Source organism: Lutra lutra, chromosome 6 (genome assembly GCF_902655055.1).
Source record: "Lutra lutra chromosome 6, mLutLut1.2, whole genome shotgun sequence".
Classification (NCBI taxonomy): domain Eukaryota; kingdom Metazoa; phylum Chordata; class Mammalia; order Carnivora; family Mustelidae; genus Lutra; species Lutra lutra.
In genome coordinates this window covers 80,789,006-80,799,850 of record NC_062283.1, presented here as the reverse complement: position 1 = coordinate 80,799,850, position 10,845 = coordinate 80,789,006, and positions in this window count along the sequence as shown.

Here is a 10,845-nt window from a genome sequence, read left to right as displayed (position 1 = left end):
TGAGACAGTGTCCCCTTCAAAGAGATTCATTCTGATTGTTGCTAATGCAAAATCTCGAATGAATACTGAAGAAAGATTTGACCCTTCACACTCCTTTCTAATAACTCCATCCCCACCACTTCCTAATAGACAGTGAATGCCTTAAAGAAGCCTTTGTATCTGCTATTGTTAATAACCTTGATTACCTGAGATCAGAGTGCCTGACATGTAATAGGCAGCTAATAATGCTCTCTGGAAATTAAGGGATGTGATGTGGTAGACCTATACGTTAAAAATTGCAAACTGTATTTAAAGCAAAATGATTGCCACTTTTTGTCAAGGAGATGACAAAGGTGATATGATATGTTGCTGGTATATAGACATAAATAGATATGGGGCACTATTGTTCATTTATTATTTGCTTTTTATTTGTGTAACAAAACAAAACTCACTTCTAGTAGTCCAGGTTGGTATATACAGTATGTAAAGTGTCTCTTGATTTATGTAAGGTTCATAAAATCTCAACATGCAATTTTATTTACTCTAACTAATGAAGAAAAATTGGTAAAATTCTAATATAATATATGAAACTTTTACAGTTCATAATCAGAATACATGCTAAGATCTTATCACTATTTCTCCCAAGTAATTAAAACTTTTTTAGAAAGAATATAACTATTTTTTCAACTGCCAAAGAAATAAAAAATCCCTGACTAACTTCATTTTAATGTCTGAAAAAATTTATGAAACAGTTTTAAAAACAATAATAAACTATAATAAATAAATCCTTATTTATTGGTACTTTCTTTGTGAAGAGAATTCATTTTTTGCTCCTCTGCACAGTATCTCTAACAATGTAGGAAAGTTCTTTGAGTATGAACAGCTTTATGTGAATCAGTAGAAACATTTTACTGTTCTGGATAAATGAGTTATAGCAAATTAAATAACTGATTCTTGTGTTTATGAGGGCTTCTTAGTGCACCCTTGTGGTAAAGTAATAAGTTACAAATACAATCTTAAAAATTTCAGAGCACAAAGTCAGCCCTAAAAGAAATGACTCTGAGTCATCTGTTTGGTATTTTCAGGAAGAACTAGCCATTGTCCTACCTGGTCGTGGAAAAAAGTTTAGTGGGGTTTTATTTTGTAAAAAGGGGTTATAAAATAAATGATTTGAATGAGAAGATTTAGGACAAAAAGATAATCTCATTTTTTTTCAGGCCATTGAAAGTAATGTTGAATAATATCAACACTGAACAGATACTAGTTGATGTATTTATTCCAAATCGCTTGTTTAAACTTCTGTGCTCTAAGATATGAGAAAATGATATTCAGACAATGCTTCCTAAGTTTCCCAACTTGTCAAATCTAGTCACAACTCTTACCTTACTTTTTGAGCTGAACAAAAGAAATATTGTCCCATACAGAAATGGATGTTGTGTTCACATTAACTGATATACAAGTGAGACACAACAGAGTACTTAGCTTTTTTTTAAATTAGGAAAAGGGATATATCTTTTAAATAAGACAACAAAGAAAAACATTTGTAGATTGAATTTAATCTTTGGACAGCAAATTTGAAATTCCCAACAAAATTAACTTTTTAAAAAAGTTAGTACTTTTAAACATGCATATATACTACTTTTATTATATTTCTATACACATGTACATCATAATAAATAGAATTTGTCTGGGATATGTAAGTTTATATAATAACAAAATTCAGTCTAAAAATGTTGTATTTTTCTATAACTTCTAGAAAACTTACACTTAACTCAGATAATTTTGTACCAAAGAGAATCTCTTCCAAAGGTAAACCAGATTTATATGCAGAATGTTTATATCATTAATGTTTGTAATAGCAAAAGTTTAAAGACAGTCAAAAATATATTGACAAGTAAGTAAATGACTAAATTCTTATATATTTATAAAATATAATAATGTCAAATAATGAATAAATAAACATATACAACAACACTAATGAAAGTAAGCAATCTAAATTTAGATGAGAAAAGTAAGTACAAAAAGTTAAAATACTGCATAATATATTTTTATAAGCTAAAAATGTAAAACAATTAAATGTAAAAAAAAAAAGGAAAACAGGGGCACCTGGGTGGCTCAATGGGTTAAGCCTCTGCCTTTGGCTCAAGTCACGGTCTCAGGATCCTGGGGTCGAGCCCCACATCAGGCTCTCTGCTCGGCAGGGAACCTGCTTCCCCTTCCATCTCTGCCTGCCTCACTGCCTACTTATGATCTCTCTCTCTGTCAAATAAATAAATAAAATCTTTAAAAAAATGTAAAACAAAACAATCTGCTTGATAAAACTACTTAGCTATAACTAAGACATATTTTTAAAAGCAAGATAATATCCATGTATGAGCCAAGATAATAGTAATAATTAGAAGGTGATGACAGGTAGTGTGCAGAAATGTCAAGAACCAAATCATTATATGTTCTAGTTTGGGTACTAGGTTAACTGATATCTGTTGTATCATTGCTTGCAAACAAAAACAAACTAATAAATAAGGTTTGCAAGAGTCATTGATGAGAGTAAGTGATGAAGATAAATATTAACCCAATTCTGTATTCCCAGGATACAAACAAAGAAACAGTAGGATATAAAGGAAGCCACATTTTAATTTATATATCAGTTCTGCAAAGTAAAAATATATATATATATGTATATATATATATATATATATATATATATATATAAAATAGTTACCTAACATTGCTAGACATTGTAGATGTTCTAAAATTTTATAGTTCACCTCTGAACCAATAAGTGGCCTTTTATTTTATTTTTTTTTTAATTTCTTTTCAGCGTAACAGTATTCGTTGTTTTTGCACCACACCCAGTGCTCCATGCAATCCGTGCCCTCTCTAATACCCACCACCTGGTTCCCCCAACCTCCCTGCGCCCCGCCCCTTCAAAACCCTCAGATTGTTTTTCAGAGTCCATAGTCTCTCGTGGTTCACCTCCCCCTCCAATTTTCCTCAACTCCCTTCTCCTCTCCATCTCCCCTTGTCCTCCATGCTATTTGTTATGCTCCACAAATAAATGAAACCATATGATAATTGACTCTCTCTGCTTGACTTATTTCACTCAGCATAATCTCTTCCAGTCCCATCCATGTTGCTACAAAAATTCATCCTTTCTGATGGAGGCATAATACTCCATAGTGTATATGGACCACATCTTCCTTATCCATTCGTCCGTTGAAGGACATCTTGGTTCTTTCCACAGTTTGGCGACCATGGCCATTGCTGCTATAAACATTGGGGTACAGATGGACCTTCTTTTCACTACATCTGTATCTTTGGGGTAAATACCCAGTAGTGCAATTGCAAGGTCATATGGAAGCTCTATTTTTAATTTCTTGAGGAATCTCCACACTGTTGTCCTTTTAGTTATTTATTCATACACACGTACAGAAAGGGAGAAACTAATGTGCATTGTTGATGCATATGTGTACCCAAATCAAGCATTGTGCTTTGCACTACCTGTACTTAATATTTTATGACAAATGAATATATGATTCAAATATTAACCAAGTCTATATTCAAGAAGTTCTCAAAAATTAAAAGCAGGGAAAATTATTTTTCCAAAAACATCATTGTACATATACTTTAAAGTAATTCAAATTAAAAATATACCTTTTAGTTATGTTCCAAAAAACAGTTCTATATGTCAATAATTAACATTGTAGTTTTTTATGAGAATGTTCTTTTGAGGAACTTTATCTAAAGTATAGAAAAAAAGATTTTGTTTTTTATTTTTATCCTCTAACCATTTTTTTTTTATTTTAAATGCCTTCTTTTCTTTCTAGTTAAATAATTTCTGCTTGGTGGCTTGTAATAGGACTAGGAATTCTGCCCACCACCAGTCAAGACAAATAGCCTTTGCCTCATTAGAGAATCTGGTGTGTTATGAGAAAAAGCCAAGGCAAGAGGAACCTGGAACATGAGATAGGCCACGGATATTGGAAAGGATTTTAAGAAGATGCCAGCTGGCCTGGGGAAGGAGTAGAAGGGCCTTTCCTGGAATAAAATTGAATGAGCACGCCAACCTTGAATGGGGTAAAATCTGGCACTAAACAGAGAGCACTGGAGAAAGGCCAAAAAACTCAGTAGGAGTGATGAGAAAAGGGAGCAGGTGGATAAACTCCATTGCAAACTTGAGCTGTTGAAACAGCCATATTCCTAACTATTCAGCAGAAATAGAAAGATGATGAGAATATAAGCATTAGTAATATAATTTTATTTAGAATTCATTTGATTTTCTTTAAAGTCATAAATACCCCAGATCAATTTCTATTTTCACCTCCATCCTCCCCACACAAACCCTAAATAACAATATGCTAAAGGAAGTTTGTATTGTGGGCCTGTTATGTGCTAGGTACTGAGTTAAACCTAGGGACAATATATTTTAAATGAGAAAGGATGAGTAGGAGACAGCTAGGAGAAAAGTGCAAGGATGTAGTGACTATCTAAAGACACAAGACTATCCACACCTTTGAAGAGCTCCACAATGAGCATGATGGGAGTATAAGGTCTGAAAGGAAGTACTAGAAAATGTTGGATTAGATGGCTTAAGGCCAGATTTTATTTATTTATTTATTTTTTAAGATTTTTATTTATTTTTTTTACTTATTGACAGACAGAGATCACAAGCAGGCAGAGAGGCAGGCAGAGAGATGAGGAAGCAGGATCTATGCTGAGCAGAGAGCCCAACGTGAGGCTCAATCCCAGGACTCTGGGATCACTACCTGTGTTGAAGGCAGAGGCTTTAACCCACTGAGCCACCCAGGCACCCCTTAAGGCCAGATTTTAAAAGAAGCCCTGTAAACTTTACTAAGCTTTTATTAGATTTTATTCTTCATGTTAAATGCTTTGAGAAGCCATGAAGTTTTTCAGTATTTGACCAACTGTGTATTTTAAAAGAATTACTCTTATTGTAGCAAAAATAAGTTACTAGAATGGAAGAAGGAAGAGAAGTCAAGAAATTTAAATGTCCAGAATAAAATAGAACTAAAGTAGAAATGGTGGGATTTTCACATCTGGCCCAAAAGGAGCCAAATAGCTCCCAAATAGCACTGAATTTACCCTCCTACTTGAAACAACTAAAAAAGGCAAATAAAATTTATAAAACAATATTTTCAATATGTCAGATGAAGGATGGTCATCCCTGCAAGATGGGACACAAATGAGGTGAGTTCTACTACTGCCCCAGCTTACTAACTTGAAAGGATGTCCAGGCTTTTGTGCAAGCAGGGGTTACAGAGAAAGAGAATGGCAGACTCCCTAGATAGAGAAAACTGTAGTGGAAATCCAGAAAGACCAAGGTGACAAGAATCAAAGGAAAGAGCACCAGTGAGAAGATAGCTTCTCAGAGAATGAACCCGTGGAACTATTGAGGGTTTGCCTCCAGGATACAGACAAGCACTCACTGGTGCATGGATGTGAGGAGACTACCCATGGCTGAGGGAAAAAAAAAAACAAAAAAAAACAAAAAACACCTGAACTAGATAGAGCAGTCCCTGGTGCTTACCCAGGACCAGAAATACTGACAGCTCCCACCAGCCAGAGTGGGAAACCTCATAGTTCAAGGCACATTGTGTAGAGTACTCAGAAGGGTCTTAATTTAGTAATGGAGTAAGATTAGTACTAGATTAAATGGTGCTCTTGTCCTGAAAAACAAATTGTAAAAACAAGACCAGTATGAATTAAATTCTTTTCAAGTAACTTAACTTCACTGAGAATAAAGGCCAAGAATATTTCTAGAAATGCAAAAGTATATAGCACCCAACAAAGTAAGATTTATATTTCCTGTCATTTGATCAAAAAAAAATCAACAAGCATCCAAAGAAGCAGGAAATTATGTTTGGAGAAAAAGCAATCAATTGTAACTGACCCAGAACTGAAACAGATGTTAGAATTAGCAGACAGAACATGAAAACACATTCATCATTATAATTGTTTTTTATATATTCAAAAGCTAGAAAGATTGAGCATATTAAGTAGAGACATAGAAATATATATATATATATATATATATATATATATATATATATGTATGTATGTATTTAAGATTAGGTAGTGTGATTCTTCTAGCTTCATTCTTTTTCAAAACTGCTTGAGCTATTCTAGTTCCTTTGCCTTTGCATATTTATTTTAAGATCTATTTGTCTATGTTTACAAGAAAAAAATATTGCTGAAAATTTGATAGGAATTGTATTTAACCAGTTTGTGCAGAATTGACATCTTCATTATGTTGAGCTTTCCAATCCATGAACATAGTTTCCCTCTCCATTTCTTTAGATCTTCTTTATTTCTTTCATCATGGTTTTGTAATTTTTAACATATAGATACATTAATGAGTTTTGATGTGTTGAACTAGTTTTGCTAGTTCTAATTGGAATTGGAATAAAATCTACTTGGTCATTTTGTATAAATTTTTCAATATATTGCTGGATTCAGTTCACTAATATTTTGTTAAAGATTTTTGTGTCTATGTTCATGAGAAATTAGCTTGCTTTTTCCTGCAATCTTCATCTGGTTTTGGTGATAGGGTTATGTTAGTCCCCCAAAAGTGTTGGGAAGTATTGCTTCCTTTTCCCTTTTCTAGAAGAGATTGTATAGATCTGATATTATTTCTTCTTAATATAGAAATGGTAGAATTGTCCTGTGAAACCACCTTGAAATTGTTTTCCAGAGCTTTCAAATTACAGATCAATTCACATTATCTATTTCATCTTCAGTGAGTTTTTGTGGTTTATGGTAGTTGATGTGATTGGTCTAGTTAATTATATTTTGCTAATACCAGTATTCTGATTTGGATAATATATTGTGTAAGATGTCACCATTGACAGAAGCTGGATGATGCATACATGGACCTTCTCTGTACTATTTTTGCAACTTCTGCTGAGTCTAAAATTTTTTTAAGATTTTAAAAAATTTTTAAGTGATCTCTACATCCATGTGGGGCTCAAACAAACAACCCTGAGATCAAGAGTAGTATGTTCCACCCACTGAGCCTTTCAGGAAACCCCCAAGTCTATAATTTTTTTCCAAAATAAAAAGTTGAATAAAAAGAAGTGCAGGGACTCCTCGATGGCTCAGTGGGTTAAGCATCTGACTCTGGCTCAGGTCCTGATCCCCCAGTCATGTGACCAAGCCCTCCATCGGTCTCTGTACTCAGAGTGGGTTCTGTTTCAGATTCTCTCTCTCTCTCTCATTCTCTCTCTCTCACATAAATAAATAAATAAATAAAATAAAATCAATCTTTAGAAAAAAGAAGTACATACATTTTTAATAGTAATTATTAATAATTTGTTAAATTGTGCAAAATTCAACAATTTAGTTCTAGGAAAGAATTTTTATCATGTGATTTTTAGAATGTTGTTTAATTCTTTGATTTCAGGCCTTTCTGGTTTGAATTAACCAAAAATAAAAATAACAAAATAACTCTGTCTTTTCTATCCTCAAATTAATTTAATAGAAAATAATCCTCACTACTGCTGTTTGTACTTACTTCTTGTAGGTAGTATACCATATAATTGTGTGTGTTAAGCTCTCTCAGATTGGAAGGGATCTTTTAGGATATACTGATATTATCTCAGTTGATAGGGATTTATTTTAATTATAACCAGTATTCCCAAGCCTTAGCAGACTGTGATTTTTAAAAATGGAGAGATATTTAATTGTGAGTCATCATCCTCTCTCCTCTCTGCCTAAGCATGAAATAAGCTCCCCTCAACTTGTTCTCCAAGTTTTTTAATTTTTTTCTGGAAGTACTCAAAGCATGTTTCAATTATACTTAGAAACCAGTCTGTCAGCTGCAGTCATCATGTCACATTTATACTCCTCTTCGACTCTCCTTTAGGCTCACAAAAGTCCTTCCTCCCTGACTGTGGAAGCCCTTGAAAAAGAATCACTGCTTCTAGTCATGAAAACTCCAATGCCCCAGGCTGTAGGCCTCTAAAGGACTAGAAGGATGTTGTGTTCCATGCATATGTAGAAATAACTTTTTCACTAACTTTGGGCTATACTTTGTCTGTGGGCAAAGACTGTGCTCTGCAGGGCCCCTGAACTCATTGCACCTACACAAACAATTCCATCAAATTTGGTCACAATATCTTTCCCTGAATAACACACAGTTCTTTTAAAGGGATAGAGGAAATCATATCTCTTTATAATGCTTTTTGCCATGTTTAATTCCCTGTTAAAGGATAATGAGCTCAAAATTAATAGAATCATTTTCTCTCTTCTTTCTCTCAAAAAACTCCTACCCATAACTAAAATTCTACCTTCTTTCTCTAATAGGAAACAAGGGTACTTTCCATATGTGAATACTGATATTTGTGAAAGGTAGAACTGAGAAAGTGCTAGCAGCATTTTTTGCACCTTCTTGACTAGTCTAAATTTTTCTGTTCTAGAAGGATATAAGGGAAGAAAGGAAAATATGAACAGCCACAAGCCAGACCTCACAGACACTATCAGTACAGTATCAGTTCTAGCAGAAAATCAGATGCACCTGATGCTATTGTTCTACCAACTAGGACTTAACCATTATGGTGAGTTAGCAATAAACTATCTCTCCATCCCACATTAATGAGATTAAAAGTTGCCTCCTAGTATGTCTGATATTCAAATTCCCTAAAAGCAAGTGTGGAATTATTTACTTAATCACCATTATTCGTGTTTGGTAGAACTCATTAGGTAACTGATCATCCCTTCTTGGGTCAGACACTTACCCATGATGCCGTCAGCCATGAAAAACCATGCCTAGGAGTACTCACATATGCAAATTCTCAACACAATAGATTCTTCTTCTGAAGTTGAGATCGTGGTGAGATATATATATACATATATATACATGTATATATGTATATATACACTTATATACATATATATATATACATATATATATACATACATACATACATACATATATATGATTTTATTTATTCACTTGAAAGAGAGAGAGCAAGAACAAAGGGGAGGGCAGAAGGAAGCAGACTCCCCTCTGAGCCAGGAGCCCAATTTGGGGTGTGATCCCAGGACCTGGAGATCTGACCTGAACCATAGGCAGTTGCTTAACCACCTGAGCCACCCAGGCACACCCAGATAGTCATGCTCAACTTCTCCATTATCTTAAATAAATACAAGAAGACTGTTACTTCCAGCCACTGCTGGCACAAGCATCAGAATCAGACAGAACAAGTTTTCTAACCTGTGTGTGCCTCTTATCCACAGATAAAGATCTGATACCTACATCTTGCTAAGTAAATATTTGTTGATTGATTGAAGTGATTAAGCAGCCTCAGTTTATCTTTAAAATAAAAATAAATATTAGTAGTACTGCTGTTATAGACTGAATGTTTTTGCTCCCCCCCTAAAATTCACATGCTGAAATCCTAAAACTTTAATCTGATGATATTACAAGATGGGGCCTTTGGAGAGAGTAGTTAGGCCCTTGTAAGAAGAGACACAGAAGTTTGCATCTTCACTCTCTGCTCTCTACTGCATGAAGATATAAGCAGACAGCAATCTATAAACCATGAAATGGGCTCTAACAAGACATGGAATCTGCTAGCACCATGATCTTGGATTTTCTAATATCCATAACATGAGAAATAAATGTTTACTGTTTAAACCACTCTAGTATTTTGTTATAGCAACCCACACTGACCAAGACAACATTTAACACATAACCAACATTTGGGAATTAGTCAGTGAATGATAAGTACATTATTAGCCACAAGCTACTAGTGGGTACTATGTGAAAAAAGGATATCAAAGTCAAATTAAAATCACAGATCTTTTTAGAGCACTTATGTCAAGTATTATTCAAAAAACCTGATATATATTAATTCATTCAATCCTCATAAGAAACCTATGAGGCAGTTATTATTATTAACTCCATCTTGTACATGATGGAACTGAGAAACAGAAAGATTAAATAACTGGTCTAAACTCTCCAAGAAGCAAATGCAGTCAGGATCTGATCTTGAGTCATCTGATTGCAGACCTTGAGTTCTTAACCAATGCACTAAACTACCTTTCAAATAAACTTGGGAACTACATTGCCAAGCAGATTTCTTCAATAGGAAATATGAGAGAGATTATTTTGTTTAAGTGCATTAAATCTACAACCTAAGATATAGTTTATGTTTATTATATGGCATTATTTAAGCCATAAAACCCTTCATACTTCCATGAATCATCCCATAGGTTATTATAGGGGTTTGCTTTGGAAAATGCTGCTCAAGTTATGAAAATTCATTCATTCCATAAAAAATTAGTCTCATTATTCCATTGTAGTCAGTTCCCATTTATTAAATCCCTGCAGTTTGAAAGTCTGGAAATTTAATGCATGGACCAGCACTGTGCCTTTACCATATCTTTCACATGAAGAATATATATATATTATTTCACATAGAAACCAGTAAGAGACAAAATTCTAGAAAACTATCATGAGAATCTTGTTTGTTTATTCATGTATTTGTTTGTTTCAGAGACATCAGAAAAGATTCTGTGGTTTGCTACAAAGAGGATCCAGTATCACTAGAAGTGGAATGAGTTCTAACATCATCAAAAAGGATATATGGATCAGTCACGATAGCATGTGGTGATGGTAATGCTGAGGTTTGAGAGGGAGAAGGAAAGAGTCACTTCCTTCAGAGTGACACATTTAAATATGAGAGTAAATTAAACATTCTCCAAAAAATAAATAGCACAAGTACAAGACCAGCAGTAACTGCCTAATTCTAGGTGTTTTATTCTGCCAATGCTTACGAATTCATGAAAACAATACAAAGCTACTGATGATGATGATTTGAATAGATATACAATATTTAAATTTGA